The sequence below is a fragment of the Bactrocera tryoni genome, chromosome 4 (genome assembly GCF_016617805.1).
Source record: "Bactrocera tryoni isolate S06 chromosome 4, CSIRO_BtryS06_freeze2, whole genome shotgun sequence".
NCBI classification, from domain to species: Eukaryota; Metazoa; Arthropoda; class Insecta; order Diptera; family Tephritidae; genus Bactrocera; species Bactrocera tryoni.
In genome coordinates, this window is record NC_052502.1 from 71,775,877 (window position 1) to 71,794,525 (window position 18,649).

General features: G+C 31.9%; 1 long non-coding RNA gene across 1 annotated transcript in view; it reads left to right on the forward strand.

Annotated features, from left to right (window-relative positions):
* The window catches only part of LOC120775964, a 13,507-nt gene extending 1,822 nt beyond the window's left edge, over positions 1-11,685 (forward strand). Inside the window, exons 2-3 of the long non-coding RNA XR_005705368.1 lie at positions 11,110-11,235; positions 11,331-11,685. This is a non-coding gene — a long non-coding RNA (uncharacterized LOC120775964). The remainder of the gene's footprint in view (positions 1-11,109; positions 11,236-11,330) is intronic.
* Positions 11,686-18,649: the final 6,964 nt, after the last annotated feature.

Here is an 18,649-nt window from a genome sequence, read left to right on the forward strand (position 1 = left end):
TTATTTTTCGTATTAATTTTTTTTATTTAATTTTATTTGCCATTTTCTTCTACAATTTTTCTCGTTATATACTTTTTATGCTTTATGCTTGTTTCTTTTCAAATGTGCTTGTTTGTTCGCTTTCGGGCTGCTCATTTACTTGCCACGGCATACAAGCTGCATATACCATATATTCACTCTCCCATACTATAAGGTTCATACTTCTACAAAAATGTACCCACACACATGCACATTCATTTGCAAAAGTATTTTCATATATGCAAATAAGCACACCGACAATTGCTAGAGACCTTCGCATATATTTATTTATTTGCTGACAAATGTTTACAATTATTTAAATCTACTTTGAGGCGTCGTGGCTGCTGTACGCTGTGTTTCGTTGCATACTTTTGCGGGCAAATAAGACGCAATGCGAAAAGAACATTTCAACAACATTTCGTGAAAGAACTACGGAACATAAAACAGACAGAAAAATTATTGAAGCATAAATCAGGGCGTGAAACAGGGTCTGAGGAAAGATTTTGAAAATAAATATTTAATAAATAAATTATTTAAATCCTAAGTACCAGGTAATATGGACAGATTTTAAAGGCTAAAGGTTTTAACAGAATTTTTATGGAAATAAAGAGAAAAAAAATAAGGTTAGGACAGGTTAAAAAAGTGAGGTGTTCAGATTCTATGAAATAAAGAAACGGAGCGGAAAGTTCGCATCTAACTTCTTTGAGTAAAGACCAGATGAAGTAGGGAAGAAACACTTACATAAGTTTAGCAAAATATCGTGACTGTCGGTTAAAGGTATAAACCAACACAGGGAAATCAGTTCATGAGTAAAAAGTTCAGGCTGAAGCAAGAACTTAGATTTTTATCGATCCTTCCAATAGCCACAGTTTGAAGTTCAAAAAAGTTTAGACTGCAATAAAGCAACAGAACAAGATTTCTAACGACTGCTCTGTCCAAAATATATGGTACCTCAGCCAAAGTTCAATGAAGGTCAAGCTGTAATACGGAAACAACGGGAGTTTCTTATAGATCCTTCTTATCAGTATCCATGGGTTCAAGTTCAAAGAAATTTCAGATGCAATAAAGTAAGAATAAAGATTCCTATCGATCCTTCTGTCCAACATACATGGGAGCTTAGTGCAAGCTCAAAGAAGTACACACTGCAAAATAGCAAGAACGAAGATTTCTGTTGACTCATTTGTCCAAAAGTAATAAGCTAATAGTATCTTCGCTCACAGTCGGTTGAGGACACTATCCGCATATCATCAGGATACTTTGAGTAAAAAGATTTAGGAATACTCCCAAGCTCATATTTCGAATTTACCAAAATCAGCGCTAATTAGAAGTAAGAAATTATTTACATGACAAGTGACAGATGACAAAATACCAAGCAGATTTTGATAAAAAGAAAATAGGAACGTCATTTCGGGATCTATTCCTGGTAAGTACCAGTCCGAAAAAACAAGATGAAAATCACAACCAATATCCAATTTCAGTGTAGTCAGGATTTGATAGCTCTTTCGTGTAATAAAACGTGTAATAAGAATACCTGGCATGACAAGTGACAGCTGACAAGAGAAAAAAAGAATTTAACAAAAAAATAACGGTTAAAAATGGCGTTATAATTTATGGTTATGGCATCAAGAAGATAGTTTCACGTTTCTCAGTTTTCGAGGCAGACAAGTGAAAGGAATTTGTTAAAAGTGACAGCTGACAAATGACAAAAGACAAATCACAGCTTAAATGCATTTTGATGATAAGCATAGCAAGTTACGAATGGCATACGACAGTTACAAAACAAGTGACAAGTGACAAAATCAAAATGACAACTGATAAGTCATAGGAGGCGTAAGTGAGTTAAACTAACTCCAAAACTAACCAATTAATTAAATAATTGTTACGAAAAGCTACTTAATAAAACAAATTTTAATAAAATTCGAACAAACACCCTGTATGTCCTTTACACTAGCACATTTTAAGTGAACCTATTAAAGTACTACTTTGTAATTCCGTTTTCCGCAGAAATACTGTTATTTTTATATTGCTACGATAAACATAAGAAGCCGCAAATAATGATGCAAATAAACAGCAGAAAGTAAGCATAGAAAAGAAAAATAAACAAGCGAAATGAAGCTGAAGAAGGAAATTGAGGGAAGGAGCACATAAATCGGGGGGTAACTGCTGGTCTAGGCGAGTAACTGGGGAAACGTAAGGCAGCTAAACCAATTTGTTTGCGTATTCAGAACGGCTTTATATATTAACCAATTAAATTAAAATTTTTGCTAGGCAGCAGACAAACTGTAAAAAAGCAGCGGAATTAAAAAATAACAATAACGAGCTGGAAAATGAGCCAATTGATATGGAAATATATGTATGTCTTTACATTTTCTTAAGCAATAACATTTTTTAAGTGAGGGGAAGCGGAACCAATATATTTTTGAAATGGAAAGAGGTTGTGAAAAAGTATTTTTTGCAATAATAACGATGGAATACTTGCAAAAAATGAAAGTTACTTAGAATTTTATTTCTATGGAAATATTTTGTTTATATCTAAAATTTATCTTTATGCGGTATTAAATTTTTTTGAAAAACGATTTTTTATTTTTAGAAAATAAAATTTTTTCATATATTTTAAATATAAAAAACTTGTATGTTTTTATATAACATTTCCAAATTTGCAACTGCAAAATTTGAATTTTTTCAAATTTTTTTTGCGAATTTTGAAAATTCCAAAAATATTTTGAAAAATTTTAAAGTGCGGAAATATTTTGTTTATGTCTAAAATTTGTGTTTAAGTAGAATTAAATTTTTTTTAATAAAATTTTTTTTCATATACATATGTACGTTATTTTTTAAAAAAATAATTTTTTTTTTAGATATTTTGGATACAAATAATTTTTATGTTTTTATAAACCATTTGAACATTAGAAACGTGTGCAACAGCAAAACTTGAAAATTTGTCAAAACATTTTTTCGAATCTTCAAAAAAAAAAAAAAAAATTCCAAGAAAATTTGGAAAAATTTTTTGAAAATATTTTAATGTTTATGACTTGCGACTTATGCAATACTCCAGAATTAAACATCACAACAATTAAAAATTTACGAAAATATTATTTCATTTTTGAGTGGCGACTTATACGCCATAGCTTATGTATGTATATGGATGTAGCATGTATGTATGTATGTATGTATGTATGTATGTATGTACAGTTGCGGTCAAAATAATAGTAGTGCTACTACTGCACATAGTTAAATGTTTCTATTTTTTCGCGTTTTCTTCTTTGCCCTTTATTCTCCTTAATATAATGTTTTATAGACAGAGTTCAATGAAAAAAGTGCCGTTATAACTGTATACGTTAGCACGTGGAGTTGTTATTTCATTTACTTTCAAATTTGTTGGCTATTGAGTCGGTCAAAATAATAGTAGTGCAAGGAGTGAGCTTCCGAAAAATTCATAAAAAATATTTATTTGTGTCCAAGATTTACAAAAAGGTAAGTAATGCATTTTTTGATGTATTTTCATAAATTTTTGTGATAATCTGATAAAGATCGTTCAGCTATGGGACGAGGAAAGCACTGCACCGCTGAACAGCGCAACCTTATCAAAAAACTAATTTCAAACGGGAAAACTTACAAAGAAGTTGAAGAAATTATCGGCTGTTCACCGACAATGATTTCAAACGCGTTAAAATATAAATCCCAACCTGAAACACGTGGACGGCCACCCGCAATGACCGCTAAATTAGTCAATCGTGTGGTTAGATACTCGAAAAGTAATCCTTTCGCACCTGCAACTGATATCAAGAGTGACTTGCAACTGGAAGCAAGCGTGGAAACTATCCGTAGACGTTTGCGGGAACAGGACTTAGCAGCTCATAGCCCAAGAAAAGTGCCATTACTGACTAAGAAGCATGTAGCGCAAAGGCTTAAGTTTGCGAACGATCACTTGGAATGGCCCCTTAAGAAATGGAGAAATATTTTGTGGACAGATGAATCCAAAATCGTGCTGCATGGTGCAAGAGGATCTCGCCAATATGTCAGACGACCCACTAGTTCCGAATACAACCCAAAATACACAACTAAAACTATTAAACATGGAGGGTCAAGTATTATGATATGGGCATGTTTTTCATTTTATGGTGTTGGACCGATATACTGGATAAAAGAAATCATGGATCGTACTGTGTATGTTCGAATTATGGAGGAAATCATGCTCCCTTTTGCCAGCGAAGAAATGCCACTACTTTTGGTCTTCCAGCAGGACAATGACCCAAAGCACACAAGCAAGTTGGCGCAGCAGTGGTTTCAGAGGAACAGGGTTGAAGTCATGGAATGGCCTGCACAGTCTCCAGACCTCAATCCAATAGAGAATTTGTGGTGCGATGTGAAAAAGGCAGTTTCTGTTGCTAATCCGACAAATAATAATCAGCTTTGGGAAACAGTAGAGCGGGCATGGAAATCGATACCAAAGGAACGATGTGAACATCTCGTTAATTCAATGCATCGCCGATGTGTAGCTGTAATATCGAACAAAGGATACGCAACTAAATACTAATTATTTTATAATTAATTTTCTTATTATTTTCAATTTAAATCAGATGAAAAGAAGAACTAATTGAAATATATTTTTGTTAAATAAAATCACACTACTATTTTTTTGACTACTATATGCATAAGGTCGCATAAAATAATTTTTTTATAACTTTGTAATGAACTTTTTCCTAAGTTTTGTTTTATGATTTTATTGTTAAAAGTGGTTGTTCCTTAAAATAAAAACAAGGAAAGTATTTAAATGAAAACATTCTACTTCTTCTTCATTTATTTTTCAATGTGTGGGCACTACTATTATTTTGACCGCAGCTGTATGTATGTATGTGCAGAAATATAAATACATACATATGTACGTACTTACTTATACCTAAGTAAGTATCTATTTTACCAGGAGCGAAATCTTGAGTTATTAAGAGATGCTTGGTCACTTGGTCAAAATTCCCCTTAGTGTTTTAAGTTCCACCTAAAAAGTTTATAGATATTCACCATCCGAAACTCTCTACCACCGATTTGTTGCTAGTCATTGTCATTGATCTTGAAACAATTTGTACGTTAGTCGAAGTTAAGGTTTTATCATCTTTGAACCACATTTTTGACATTTTGTTTCTAGTAAATATCTACAGAGTTTTCTAAAAGGAATCTGCATCTTAGTATTTTAAATGTGTATATTTATGCAACCATAGTCACCACGGCGAACTTATCAGGCATGTTCCATAGTTAATTAGGTTTTTATTGACTTGCAGCTTTCGTAAATGCGCCTATGCTAAACGCTAGACTTTTAGCGCAATTCTGTAAGCGGTCTCAATTTGTGACTAGTTACTATTCACAACACAGTCTCTAGTCTTTACTCACAAAATATTGCCTCAAATTGCTGACCTTGTAGCCGTAGTTAGCAGGTCACAAAACTAAAAAGAACTCTTGTTTGCCATTTTGAATATACTGAATATATGTAGATCATCATAGATATTAATAGATTATAGATATACAAATAGATAGATTTTTTATTCATATATTGTAAGCAACTCAAATACGGAAAAGTTAAAAACATATCAATTTCACATAAAACGTTTATTTCGACAATTAAAATTAAAAATTTGTAAATATTATATATATGTATGTACATAAGTATATACGCAAATATCTTTTCACAATGAAATTGTAAGCATTTATGAATGCAATGACAAAATTAGTGATCTTGACATACATACATATGTATGACCGAAACGACAGAAATCGGTGTCATATAAGAGGTTTTCGATAAGATTATCAGCCCTTTATTGTCATAATCTGTATAGCTTCCCACTTCACGCGGTAATACAATAGAATTAAATGTAGTTTTGGATGACTTTAGAACTGTTTTCTCGAAAAATTTCCATTAAGATTTTGAAAGAACAAGTTATTTAGGAAAACAAGTAGATGTCTAACAAAAAGATATTGCTAGTTTTTCCCTATCCTAATGGTTTCAGTCATGTGCAATGTAATTGCAAGAACTTTAGCTCACGAATGCGTTTGTAAGAGTCGACGGAAACCTAAAGAAAATCTGTCCAACAAAACATAAACTCCTGTAATTACTAACCAAAATAATGGACGATTGCTACCAGTCAAGCGGATACGCATCGATTATATCCTAAATTACTTAAAGTGTTAGGTTATGTACATATGTATATAGAAACTGTATCGAAAACTAGAAAAAGCGTTAACTTCGGCTGCACCCTTCACAGGTGTATTTCTTTTAGTGGAAGCTATATGCTATAGTAATCCGATCTGAACAATTTTTTCAGAGATTATGTTATTACCTTAAGCAGTAATCCATGTAAAATTTCGTGAAGATATCACGTCAAATGCAAAAGTTTTCTACCAGCATTTGATTCCGATCATTCAGTTTGTATAGCAGCTATATGCTATAGTAAGCCGATCTGAACAATTTCTTCGGAGATTACATTGTTGCCTTGGAAAATAATCTGTACCAAATTTCGTGAATATATCTTGTCAAATGTGAAAGTTTTCCATACAAGCATTTGATTCCGATCGTTCAGTTTGTATGGCAGCTATATGTTATAGTGATCCGATATCGGCAGTTCCAACAAATGAGCAGCTTCTTGAAGAGAAAATGACGTTAGCAAAATTTCAAAACAATATCTTAAAAACTGAGGGACTAGTTCGTATATATACAGACAGATGGACAGACGGACTTGGCTTAATCGACTCAGCTCAACATACTGATCATTTATACAATGTATGTATGTATATCCTTTATAGGGTCTCCGACGCTTCCGGCTGGGTGTTACAAACTTCGTAACAAACTTAATATACCCTGTTCAGTGTACATACTTATAAAAATGTCCATAATTTTCCAAGTACGCCCTTCTAACGCGGTACCAGTCAATTTGTAAGAAGTTGTATTCCATTTGGTCGCTCCAGATTCTTATCTTAATTTATTTCGAACGAAGATAAGCGAAAGCAGTCAAGGTAAATTTCATTTAAGATTCGATTTGATTGTCTAATTTTCAATCACTTTGCCTAAATGAAATAGAAACGGAAAATTATTTGTTGAGCAAACGTTAAGCAGGAAGATAAAAACACATTTAAATACCACTTTTCATACACGGGGCGAGGGTAGCAAACTAAATAAATCGTTGTGAATGGGCTACAATACACATGATGATGCTCGCAACTCGCCCGCTTTTGTTGTTGTTAATAATGTTTAATATTCTTTGCTGTTGGCGTACGTGTGGTGAAACGCAAGCAAAGTGTCGGCGGCTGCGTACCATAAATAAACTGTAGTATATACCCACATGCCAAACATAATATATGTATGTACACACGCATACACCCATAAATAGAGCCTCCCTCGCTACAGCCGTGCTTATCTGCTCTCCGGACGCTTACAAGTGTCCGTGTGTGTGTTTGGATTCATGTGATTTTACGCTTACGTATGTATGTATGTTATACTCAACTTTAATATTCACTAGTATAACAACCACATGTACATATGTATGTACATGAATTAGTGAACTTAACACACGCGCGCCTCTTACTCCACTTCCTTTCCAGCCCAACGTGTGCCTTCGCTGTCGTCTTCTACTTAATTATTATAAATATGTAAGTATTTGTGACATTTTCTAAAATGACGTTTGCTTTATGTTACTTAGTTATTGTACCCTCTCAGCAAGTTGCTACAGAGTAAAATACGTAAAACTAATCAAAATAGATATGAAATTCCATATGTATATGTATGTATGTATGAACTAAGTACATATCTAAGTACATTAGCAAATATAGGGGATGTTCGAGTCTCAATCACTGGGGCAATATTGCAAAGCATCATATTCGAATGTCAAACGTTCGAGCAACTAAAATTTTGACATTTCTTGCGCGCAAAAGTGACAAAATCGGCATCAACAAAATTTATGATGGAAAAATGAGGCCAGCGAAATCGCTCTTTATTTTTGTTTATAACTAACTATTATCATTAATTGTGTTTCACGAGACATCCGAAAATGTGATAAATATATACATATCTGGAGGATAAAATCGAATTGTTTTAAAGAAGTTTTACTATTGCCCTCTTCTTTAAAATTCCAGTCATAAGCCACTTTTTTACGCAAAAAACTTTGTTTCCTTGAATTTTTGTACAGGGTGTGCCAAAAGAAACCAAGGGGTGTAAAAGTTTAATAACTTTTTCGTTTATTAATTTTTTTTTTATTTTTTCTTTCAGATTACATAGTAATATACAAAAGGGAAATTTTTTTACACTAAGTATGAAAAATGATGTCTCTTTTTAGAGCATTTTCCATAACATCTTTCAAAACTTGTGGCTGTAGCGTTCGAATTTCTGCACCAATGTTTGCCTTGAGTTCAAGGATTGTCTCTGGCTTGTTCACATACACTCGCTCCTTCAAATAACCCCAAAGAAAATAGTCGGGTGCTGTCAAATCTGGCGATCGCGCCGGCCAAATAATTTCCGAATTTCTGGAATTTATTCGCCCTCCAAAAATTTGACTTAAAAGTGCCATTTTGCCTCGGGCAGTATGGGCAGTAGCTCCGTCCTGCTGAAACCACATACCAGGTCTATTTTCAAGAGCAGGACGTAAAAAATTTTCTATCATAAACCGATACCGCTCTCCATTTACGGTTACAGCACTTCCATCCATAAACGAAAAAGTTATTAAACTTTTACACCCCTTAGTTACTTTTGGCCCATCCTGTATTTAAGAAGCAAACTACACTCATTATCCACCAAGTTATCCACTGTTAAATTGATTAAAAATTCAGTTTTAAGACTTCTTAAACTTCACTTCTTCAATGCACCTGCACGCCGCGCAAAATATTTGCAAAATATTTGTTTAAGTATCAGCTGAGTATCTGCAAAAAAACATCAGGGTTGCAATATTGCCGCAGTTATTTGCTTGCTCGATCATCCCCATACTTACATACATACATATGTATGTGTATATGTAGATACTTACATACTTATATGTATATGTAAATGATCAGGATGTCCAGATGAGTGGAAATCCTGTCCTCCATTCATATGTGTAAGGTGTAACTTGAGTAAAAATTGATATCTTTATTAAAATCGGTACATAGTATGTTTCATAGCACTGGGCGAAGGTTGATATTGTAGATGGGCGAAATCGGAACATTGCCACGCCTGCAAAACTTCATTAATCAAAAATCTATAACGTGCAAGAACTAAGCTCCATAAGATTCAAAAACTGTTATTTGACATAAAAAATCACATTTTAGAGGGACATCTATGGGTTGAAAAATGTTGAAAAATGTATGTAAATACCTCACATACTGCTAAAGCTAAATCAGTTCTCACAAAAGCGCTTTTTAGCACCTTCTCCTACTTCCACCTCCACCCATTCTTCCTATAACGGTAATGTTCAAAATTACTAAATACAATTATGGTATTCAGAGTTTATTTTAAAGTTAATAGGTGGCAAATTTAACAAGATAACACATTCAAACTGTGAGCATTCAAACAGCTGATTCGAACTGTCAAAAATTGTGTAGCTACATATTTACATGTAAGCAATGCCTCGCAGAAGTGGAAAAGAAATAGCTATTCTCTCCCTCATTTGAATTTCCAGAATTTCCCTTTTTTTTTTCTACCAACTCTTTTTCAAATTTTTTTTTATCAAACAACAATTGTTGCTCTTTTAGCATTAATTCATTTTCCCTCATCTTAAATTCCTTCTCGATTCTGTCTTTTTTTGCATCCAATAAGCTGGAGTGTACATCGAGAACGTCTGATAGGGCTGTACGCGAATATATACCCTTTCGGACAGCCTCTGACGTAGAAGGGGTGCCATGATTTCCTCGACGGTTATATCAGAGGACGAATCAGTGCATGCAATGTCCTCGGTATCCAATACAAAGCAGTTTGTAGGGAGCTCTTTATAGCCAAAAATGTCTTCTAAGTCATTGTACCGGGGACACACCCTTACGATCGCGTCTAAAAATGAAGTGTATTTGTAGGATATGTACATTTAAAAATTTATGATGTGTAGAACCTACTTTTGGTAGTGTCACAATTATCCATGGTGCCACTTCCCGTGGTTTTTTACCTTGCAACGCACCAGAGTTCAATGTAAGTCGCTGCTAGTTTGATTCAAAAATCTTTTATAATAATGTTGGGCCGTTGGTTTCTCTAGTGGCCTGTTGTCCCTCAAAAAGTTGATTAAACTTTAATTTTCGTTGTCGGTCCACTTTCTGTAGGGAGCCTTTCGAACACGCTTATGTACAACCTGCAATAGAACAATTACAGGCAGAATATTTTCATATTTATATTTAACAATAGTGCGAATTGCGTTTACCTTCTGTATTTCTGTGTTGCTTTCCATTTTTTCTAAACGTGAATAGTCAGCTGATCAAAGTTGCCAGTTTAATTATGTTGGATATTTTATAAATTTTTTAACAAAGTTTAAAAAATTAAAATTAAATTAAAATAATAATTAAAATTAAATTAAATTTTTAATTTTATATAAAAATATAAGTATGCAAGTATAAAAAAATTAAAATTAAATTAAAAATAATTTTTAAAGATAACAAATTATTTTAAATTAAAATAATAATTAAAATTAAATTTAAATTATTTTAATAAGATAAAATTAAAAATATTTTAATTTAATTTATTATTACTTTTAATTTAATTAGTTTTTTTTTACTGTTATACTTCTTTAAAAAAATGATAAGTTAAATAAAAAAATTAATTTAATTCAATATTGAAATAAGAATTATTTTCATTTAACTTTATTTTATAACAAGTAAATGTAAAAAAATATTTTTAGAAAAAATTAAAAATTAATTTTTGAATTGTTTTTTTTTCAAAATTATCAAATATTTAACAAAAAATAAAAAAAAAGATACAGGAAATTATAAATTTAATTTTGGAATTGCTGCTTTTTGCAAAATTATCAAATATTTAACAAAAAAAAAAAAAGATACAAGAAATCGTTAATTTATCACAAATAAAACACAACAATAGCTAAATCCTTCAACTATTTTTTTACCGCTTTTATAAACATTTTCTACTTCCATTTCCTTAAGTTGTCAATTCTCTGAAGTGGCCCACACAATACATCAACATATCAAGCTGTTTAGTATGGCAACTACTCAACTAGATTACCACAGGGATATAAGATAAAAGCATTGTGCCTTTCATGGCAATATTCTGTAAGCACTGTCAGTATAAACTCCAAAGAAAAGTTGGCAACAAAAGTGGCGCAAAAGCACAAACCTGGAGTTATTATCATTCTATTTTTTTTTAGTTTTGGCTGCTTCCCGAGAGGTAGCGCATGCGCAGAGGAGATAAATTTCAAATGCAAACAGAAACAAACAAACAAATATACGAACTTAAAATATACATTGTAAGTAACTGTTGAAGTGGTGAATAAAACAGAAACAACAAAATGCGTGGCCAACAAAAATACAACTAACAGGTGAGTGTGACAGCAGCAAATAAGGAGTGGAAAGCAGTGCAAGAACAAGAACAAATCGAAGCACAACAAACCAAAATAGCGGCATATGAAATCAGTTGCCAAAGTGGTGGGTGTGCCATATACGGGGAAAATCAGCTTAAATATAGATATTCATGTATGCGCGTATATGAAATTATATAAGTGAAACGCGCAGTTATTTATTATAAATTATAATGAAGTTACTATAATTAGTATAACAATAAATAAGCACAACAACAAAATTAGCAGAGTCGCATTTTCGTGCTATATATGTACATACATATGTATGTATGTATGTAAACATGTTGGTAAGTACATATGCACGAGATCAACGTTTGATATGAAATGGCAGTAGGCGCTCTCGCCGTTTTCGGTTGGCTGCGCAGAGAGATGGTCAAAGTTGATTGCTGAGGTTTCGCACTGAATGCTTACAAAGCAAAAAGTTCTGTTTCTGAACAGTGTATAATATTTTTAATCACAAGATCAGCTTTTAATGTTAGAAAATATGCGGAGAGAAGAGTTAAAATTTGGTTATAATAAAGTTTTGCGGTGCAGAGAATGATAGAGGCAGTTTCGCACCGTTATTTTTAAACCCTGAACAGGGAGTTGGTAACACTTTGAAGGAAAAATAAGAGAATCTATAAAGATATCATACATACATATATACAAGTAAATGATCAGCTTGTTTTAACTCGATTTAGCCGTGTCCTTTTATATGCGCGCATATTAGTCCCTCGGTTTTTAAGATATTGATCTGAAATTTTGCACACGTACTTTTCTGCTCAAGAAGCTGCTAATTTGTCGGAACCGCCGATATCGAACTTATATAGCACATAGCTGCCATACAAACTGACCGTTTGAAATCAAGCGCTTGTATGAAAATTTTTTTTATTTGACAAGATATCATTATCGATTGGGACTACTATTACATATATGTAGCTGTCATACAAATTGACAGATAATATCAAGGTTAGATTTTAATATATCCTTAAATGCTATAAGAAATGCAACAGTGAAGGGTATATAGCAATCAAACTAAACATTTGGAAGAAATGTGTGTTGAGCTTGACAGAAAAATTCATTGTTAGCGATGTCATAAACGGCTGAACATCAAAGGCTGTGTTTACCATAAAAGTTTGACAGTTTGTTTCACTGTTATATTCTCAATCGTTCTTGTGCCACACTATGATAGTCATAACTGTGTGACATATATGTAAATATCACTTCACAAGTTTTTATTACAGGAGCCTTCTCTTTCTTTACTCTCTCAGAACCTTGCTTTTCCGAGGTAAAATACAAAATAATTCTCTTGCTTATGAATTGGCGTCATTTTGGTTACAATTTTAGACTCGTCGAATAATTTTATCCACACATCTAGATACATCCATATCACCACACTTCATATACTGCTATTTAAAACACCTGGAACACTCTTCAATCACCGCTAATTAACTATCACTACTCAAATTTTGTTTTTTGCAACATTTACCAAGCCGGTAGAGTTACCAGAAGTCAAAAATCAAGAAGTCGTGGTTCAACACACAACAAAAATAAATTGCTTTCATCAAAAAAATTTTGCTTTATCTAATCACCGCTTGCTGCCTGAACTTTTAAGCATACACCTCTCATTTCTCTACATATTTCTTTTGCACTTTACCGTTGCTGTGATTATTTTTTTTTTCATTTTGAATTGCTCTTCTGTATTGTTGTTGCTACTAAAATGTTAATTTCATACTTTTTTGTGTTGTGCCTTTTTGAACATGAGCATGTGTTGTTGTCTAAAATCATGTTGGCACAACAACAAACAATAATTACACAATACCATCAGCTAGATATACTAGCCAGAAGTGGAGCAATATTTTTTTACCATTTTTTGATTTTCCTTCTATTTTTTTTTAATTTTGTTTTACTTTTTCTAATTGTTTTTTTTTTACCATTTCTATTTTTTTTACTATTTCTAATTTTCCATACCAATTTTGTTTCTTTTTCATATACCATAATAACATGACACTCAGCCATCCGTGCACTGCTTTGTTGCTGGTTTATGTTTTTTCTTTGTTCATCGCTTCTTTTGGGTCGTCGCTGCCACTAATAGCGCTGTAATTATTGCTAACTGTCATACGCTCACATTCACAGATCAGCAAATTTTAATTTACATACAGACGTACATACATACATATGTACATATAAATGTGTATATATGCACTATTTACTACGTATGTAAGTACCACAAGAAGAAGAATAATAGTCAGTCCAACAATTATTGCAATTTTTTTTGTTGAATTTGTTACATAGTGTAGAGTTCATGGCGCATGGTAACTCCAGCATACATACATATAGTATATAAAACGGAAAATTGTGCCAACAACACCACAGAAACACAGCTATCACGATTAGCTCCAACGTTGCGGCTTGTTTTTGTTGTTGTACAGTGTTCGTTCAACAATTATTTACGTACTTAGACGAGGTGTTTAATTTCAATTGTCACTCATACCGCTTCGCTCACTACTTTTAAATACACACCGGCATTTACTAGGCATTCCAACTCCCCCACCTGTCGGGTGTGTGTTGAGTTGTTGGAGCTTCCTGTTGCATGTGGGCGCATTATGTTTGAATAACTGCAAATCAGTTGACGGTTGATGTACTGACGTAAGTATATTTGTACATACATACATATACATACATATGTACATATACATATATACTTGTATAAAGGGTGCCCTTAGAGTTTAGAACTTGTATTTCAAATAAATCAGGCAAGTTTATAAAAAAGAAGGCTGACCAGTGTAACTGTCAACTGTTTTGCTTTAGTAGTTGATTTGACAGCTGTCACTTTAGGAAGTTCAATATAACCGAAAATACACAATTTTTATACACGGAAATAATAGTTGTGTAGGCGTTTAAGTTAAAAAGAAAAAACTTGAGTTTTTAATGAAGTGAGTTCAGCTAAGCTAGGGAGAGGCTAAACTGACTGAGGGCAAAAAGATCACTAGATCTCTTGCGAACGATCTTGGGGCAAAATGCTTTTGCGACAGAACATGCACCAATGGCCGCCCAGCGCTGTCCAAGCTACCGCAGCCCAGCTATTTAGTAGAACACAAGAGGATACGCCGATCCGTTCCTATTCTACCATTCTAGGGTGGCTTTTCTTGCTAGCTCATCAGCTTATCAGTTTCCTGCGATTCCGCTGTGGTCTGGCACCCATACCAGTCTTATCACAAAGACAATCGATGCTATTGATAGCGAGTTTAGACACTCTTTGTCCAGCCCTGAAGGTACTGTTAATGAGTTCAAGACTGTATCGCCGCTCTGCTATCTGAGTGGATGGTCTCTTCTCTGAAGGAGGCTGCACTCCAGCGCAGTAAATCTACTGCTACCTTAATTGCTGCAACCTCAGCCTGTAATAGTCAGTAAGTCTGAAACTGGATTTGATAGAGAGCTCCTGACAGTAGACCTCTCCACCAACTTTCCCCCCCCATGCTTTACTCATCCGTGAAGAAGCTCATTGCCCCTCTCCTCCAAAGCCTTCTCCTCACCCACAACTCCCTCGATGGTATATGGGTAGAGAAGGAGTCGCCAGAGTTCCGTTTAGCGACTCCATGATCTAAGTGATTCGGTATGAAGTCAAGGTCAGTGAGATTTCCGAGTGTTCGGACCCATGTTCTTTTAGGAATCCCGACTCTCAGAGTCCGAAGTTTGAAAAATTCTGGGTTTTGAAAAATTATCAAAAAATTTATAATGATAAAAAGCATAAATAATTAATAAAGGTTTGGAAAAGACTACGTCAACGACAGCAAGAAATTATTCCGAAGAGAGGATAGAAGCTATACAAGATCTTGGCGATAGAAATAATGAATGAATAAATATCTTACATCCATTCATTTTATAGAAAAATTTTCGATTTTTGATCAGAAAAAACTGTTAGCGTATAATATGGGGAACCTTATACAGAACATGCAGAAAAAATTGATAGCGATCAGATCATTTCACTCTAAATAATCACATAAGTAAATTTGAAGAATGCAGTTTTGAAAAAAACGAGTTTAATGTTAAAGTGATGGTGCTGATTGAACTCAGCGGCTACCTTTTAGAAGGCTGTAATTCAAAAACTATTTGAAATATCGATTTAAAATCTTGGTAAGCTATTTCTAAAGGTCTAACCTTCCGAAATATGAAAAAAATTTAAAATCCGACTCCCTGAAGTAAGTGCTGGTTCCATTGTAGAGCACCCAACAGCAACAATTTTGGACCTCTGAAATTATTTCGGATCCAATTCCATAGTAATTTCATTATTTCTGCCTAATAATATTATATATTAATATTTAGTGAACACTTTTGATTTTATTTTAAATTAAAAATTTTCTCTAAATATTTTTTTCTCAAAAAAATCAATATTTTTGGGCACCCTGTTATTAATATCACACAGCTGATTCCGCAAATATTTCTTTTTCGTAAGCTTAATATTTAATATTCTAAAATTTAAACAAAAAATCAAAACATGCATGTAAATCAGCGCTATTTTTACGGTCAGCAACAACAACAACTAGAAAAACACAAATTATACGTAAATGTCAGTTACACGTTGCAAGCACTCGAAGTAGAGCGACATTAATACTTTTGCTGAATAGTTATTTGTTATTGTAGAAAACAAGATGCCAACTACATAGCCGCACTACATACATATGTATGTACATATATACATAAATACTATGTACAAGCAGCACACAAACGAAATGCATCAAATTAAATTAACTAAGTAGCGCGAATATGTAGGCAAAACAAAAAGTAGCAGAAGACACAACACCGCACGCAGGGTCACTCAATTGCAGTTATTTATGTGGGTGGTTATGGTGGTGTTGGCGGAGAATTGAAGTGTACGGAAAACTACAACTGATGCGCGTTTGGGCCGGCATGTCACGCGTTGTGGTTAATTATTGCAGGCACCATGTTGGGAAAGGAGTGGTGGGTATGAGGTGGCATGTGTATGTGAAGACTCGGTGTCGATAACAGCGATAGACAGCTGTGGCAATTAGATAAGTAATTTCGATGCACATGTTTGTTTGGTTAAATGTTTAAACAGTCGTTCGAAAACGTGTGTGTACTATTACTTGAGAACAATAAAAGCAAACAAGAAAAAAGTTTACAAGGTTGAATTATTTTTTTAGTTGTTATGAGAATTTAATGGTCTGGAAATTTGTTTAATAAATTTAATTTTTTTTAAATAAGTTATTTTTTTATAATGAATTTAAGAAATATTTTTTAGAATGAATTTTTAAGAATTTTTTTTAATACATTTGACAATTTTTTTTTAGAAAAAATTTATTTAAGAATAAAAGTGACAAATACATATTTTTTGTTTTTATAGATTTTGTAACTTATTTTAAATAAATTATTATTTTTTTATAATAAGTTTAAGAAATATATTTTAGAATGATTTTTAAATAAATTTGAATAAATTGAATTTTTAAAAATATTTTTTAGAATAAATTTTTAAAAATATTTCAGAATAAAAGTGAAAAATATTTTTTTGTCTTTTATAAATTTTGTAACTTTTTTTAAATACATTAATTTCTTTTTTATAATATAATATAAATATTGCAAATCTTAACCATAAAAAATGTATTTTGAGAATAAATTTTAAAATATTTTTTTTGGAAAAAATTTTGAACAAGAAAAACTATTAGCACTTGAGAGAAATAGTGAACTCCAGATCTATTGTCCTTCACATAGAGGAATGTATGTAATATAAGATTATATCATTGTATACAAGTAAAGATTAGAAAATTTGTTTACTTTTACTGAACATAAATTTTCACTAATTAATAAATAACTAAATTTTTTTCATCTTAAAAAAATATTTATAGTCCAAACCCACAGAATAATAATTCACCATAAAACCAGCTCATATTATTCAACAAATTTTTTTAGAATACCGCTATAACTTCCACAGTGCTTGAAATATAGGCCGTACGTATACTTTACAGGCACACTGTCTGTAAGCCAGATATTTTGAAGGCAACAAGGCAAATAACCGCCATTTGACACTTGTACGGGGGCGCTGACGAATGAGCTGATTTCGTGGTGTTCTGGTCACATACATGCATATGTATGTACATACATACATATAAATATGTATCATGTACATATTTAAGTGTAAGTACTAATGAATTAAAGAAAGTGCTCGTTGGTGGGTGCTGTTTAATTCAGCACTCACTAATTATTTGAAGAAAATTGCAAAGGTATCACATTGAGTTGGTGTGTCAGCAGTGAAAAGTTAAGGCTTCGAACTGCAATTAGATAAATATGCAATTAAGTGGAGAAACTTAATGCGCAATGAATTATTATCAATTAATTTTGGACAAAAGATATGGAACTGTTTAGCTTGCTGTCGTAATTTATGATTGAAAAAGTAATTATAAAATGCTTAAGACTTTAATTAATTTTTACTAACTTTTTACAGTTTTATTTTTACAATATTTTTTTATAAAAATGAAGTTCATAATTAATTTTAATAATTTATATTTTCTTTAATTATTAATTATTAATTTTAATATTTTATTTTTTTTAATTATTAATTTATTTTTATTCAGTTTTGTTTTACAAAATATTTTTATTCATTTTCATTTATATTTTAAAATTAATGAAATTATTAGTATTTTCTATATGAAATTTTGTGTTACATAAATTATTTTTTTCTTCTTTTTATACATAACTTTTTTTATTATTAAATATTTATTTTGCTGACTATTTTAAAATTAATAATATTTTTTAACTATTAAATTATATTTATTTAGTTTTATTTTACTATTAATTAATTATTAGTGTTATAATTAGTAATTAATTATTAGTATTTTCTATATGGAATTTTGTGTCACATAAATTATTTTTTTTTCTTTTTATACATAACTTTTCTTATTATTTAATATTTATTTTGCTGACTATTTTAAAATTAATAATATTTTTATCATATAATTAAAAAAAAAATTTTAGAAAATGTTGAACTTTTTATTTATTTACTTTTCATATGTTGTCTTAAATATTATTACAAAAACTTTTTTGTTAATAGTAATTATTTTTTATTTTTTGGTTGAATTAAGAATTCTAAATATTTTATAAAACAATTAATTTTT